This window comes from Poecilia latipinna, unplaced genomic scaffold (genome assembly GCF_001443285.1).
Source record: "Poecilia latipinna isolate Pla-1442-1.1 unplaced genomic scaffold, P_latipinna-1.0 Scaffold1812, whole genome shotgun sequence".
Classification (NCBI taxonomy): Eukaryota; Metazoa; Chordata; class Actinopteri; order Cyprinodontiformes; family Poeciliidae; genus Poecilia; species Poecilia latipinna.
The window spans coordinates 72,310-74,939 of NW_015114428.1; the positions used below are offsets into that span (position 1 = coordinate 72,310).

The window sequence follows — 2,630 nt, forward strand, 5'->3', positions numbered from 1 at the left end:
TAGCTTAGGTTTAGTTTAGCTTAGCTTAACTTAGTTTAGGTTTAGTTTAGCTTAGCTTAGGTTTAGTTTAGGTTTAGTTTAGCTTAGCTTACCTTAGCTTAGTTTAGTTTAGTACTTCCTGCTCCTCTCTGCTTGGTCTGCGTTGCCTCAGCAGGATGTTCTGTTTCTCACTGTTGTTATGTAAGGACTGTGGAGCAGAACGTTTGGACCGACCTGCTGGTACCGGCCCGTTTATCCTGTCAATATTTGCTCAGGTGTAAGTCCATTTGACGGGTTCAGGAGAGGAGAGAGCAGGTCGACGACCTCTGACCTGGACCCGCTTCCTGTCCTGCTGCTGATGAAAACGCTCCTCTGTGTGACCCAAAGCACGTACTCTTGCACCAGAACCAGAACCAGAACCCGGGTCCAATGAGCTCATCGCTGATGATGTCATCATCACCAGACGCTCCATGAGTTTCATCACAGCATTTAAATAAAAACGTTTTAGCAGCAATTCCTCCAACAAATTTAAAAGAGAATCAGGAAAAAAATTATTTTTGTAATTATTTTATGATTATATTTCAGTTCAAATGGAGAAATAATAAAAACATCTGGAACTAAAGTTTATTTACCAACGATTCAGTTACAAAACAAATCAAAGCAATTCTGCAGGATGCACAAAAAGGAGTTCAGACACAAAGCTTTGATCTGGTTCTGGTTCTGGTTCAGCACCAGAACCTGAACCAGTCACAGAACCAGGTTCTCCAGATGTTTGGGAATAAATCAACATAAAACCCAGCACAGTCCAGCTCCTGTTTTTATCAACGAATCCAGATCCAGAGTTTCTGTTGATTCTCTGACATTAAGACCTTCTGTCCACCAGAGGAGCCGCATTTTAACTTCCTGTTTCACATGAACAATACTTCCTATTTGAAATCTAAAAATTGGAAAAGTAACTCAAAATGAACCAAGAAGAGTTTCCAACCTGAAGGAGGTAAAAGCAGAGACGTTCCTAAAGCAATGAAAACACATTTTCATCCTGGATTTATCTTATTCTGTCCTATTCTGTGCAAACATTAGTTTTCTTGGAACATAAATATATAATTGTACTTCTGAAAGAGGATAATATATTTTTTAAATAACTTAAAACAGTTTTTTAAGTTGAAGTGTTAAATATTTATATATTAATTAATTTTGTGAACATATCTTAAGTCAATAAAGCGTCTATAAAAAGGTAATTTGATGTTTGGGAATGGAAGAACTTTAAACTGGTCATTCTTCATCTCCAGATTATAATCTTTAATCTGACCTCTCAGGTTAGCATGTTGGGATTACTGGGATTATTTTTAAACACCTGTGTATCAGAGTGTAGTAATTCTGTGCCGGACCAGCATGAACCACCGGGTTCTGGAGGACCCAGGTCCATTTTTCTGAACCAGAACCGTGGTAACCACCAGGGGGCAGTGACAGCGCACCCTGCCGCGTACCACAGAAGAAGAAGCTGTGTTGTTTTGCTCAGACGTCACCATCCGTCTTGGGGAACCGGGATGCTGCTCCGCTGATGTTCTCCGGGAGAACCGCGGACTGTGTCGGTGAACTCGGTGGAAGATCCGCTCAGCGCGGCGCGGGGAGCTGCGTGACCGGCCGAGGAGCCTCTGGAGGCGGACACAGCGCCACTCAGACCGCGGTAAGAGGGGACACGTCAGCGGAGGATGTGGAGCGGAGAGACCGACACCGGAGCGAGGCGGAGGGTCTCCGTTGGTCCGTCTGGGGGTTCAGGGTGGTTCCGGATGGTTGTGGATGGTTCTGGAAGGTTCTGCTCGGACCGGTTAATGAACGGAATCGCAGCTGGCTGGGCTCAGCTGGACGGATCCAGAACCAGCGACTCTCTGTGACTGGGTTGATTCCGGGTTCGGTTCGGTTCATCTGGGTTTAAGGCTCACAGCTAACATCACCGAGTCACCCGGAAGTCTGGACTTCCGTTTTCTGAGACCAAACATGCGCAGTGCGTCCCTGTGAGCTGAAGGCTCTTCTTCATCAGACATGAAGGCGACCAGAACCAGAACCGGAACCAGTCCAGTTAACCAGAGCTTCTGTTTCTGTATATATGACGCAATAATTCAGCCTTTTATGACTACAGAAGGACCGGTCATCGATGACGTCACGAGTGGGCGGGGTTAAACTGGCTCGAACTCAGAATCTCAGCAGATCCAGAACCAGAGGTTCGGGTGTTCTCCAGCTTTACCAGGATGCAGCAGGAACCAGGGAGGACATGGGTCCGGAAAGAAGGTCCAGTTTGTGTGCATCAGAACCAAACTGGACCTTAAACCCGGCTCCCTTAAACCTCTCTGAGTCAGAGCTACAGGAACCTGTATGGACCGGGACAGGTCCGAGCTGAGCAGAATCAGACAACATGACAGAACCGGTCCGATCTGAGCAGAACCGGTCCGATCAGAACCATTTATCGTATAATGTACCATGATAATTTTGTTCCACAGTAAATTCTTTTTATCATGAATTCTGATTGGTTGTTGCCTCAATAAATCTCCGTTGATGCCGTCACAGACATGAACACATAGACCCCCCATGGAGCGGGTCATAGGTCATGGAGCGGGTCAGAGGTCATGGAGCGGGTCAGAGGTCATGGAGCG

At 46.1% G+C, this 2,630-nt stretch overlaps 1 protein-coding gene across 1 annotated transcript in view; it reads left to right on the forward strand.

The window, feature by feature from the left end:
* The first annotated feature begins 1,456 nt into the window (after window positions 1-1,456).
* lmbrd2b (LMBR1 domain containing 2b) overlaps window positions 1,457-2,630 on the forward strand; it is a 26,376-nt gene continuing 25,202 nt past the window's right edge. The window contains exon 1 of the mRNA XM_015014400.1: window positions 1,457-1,666. The gene's annotated coding sequence lies outside the window, so the exon portion shown is untranslated. The remainder of the gene's footprint in view (window positions 1,667-2,630) is intronic.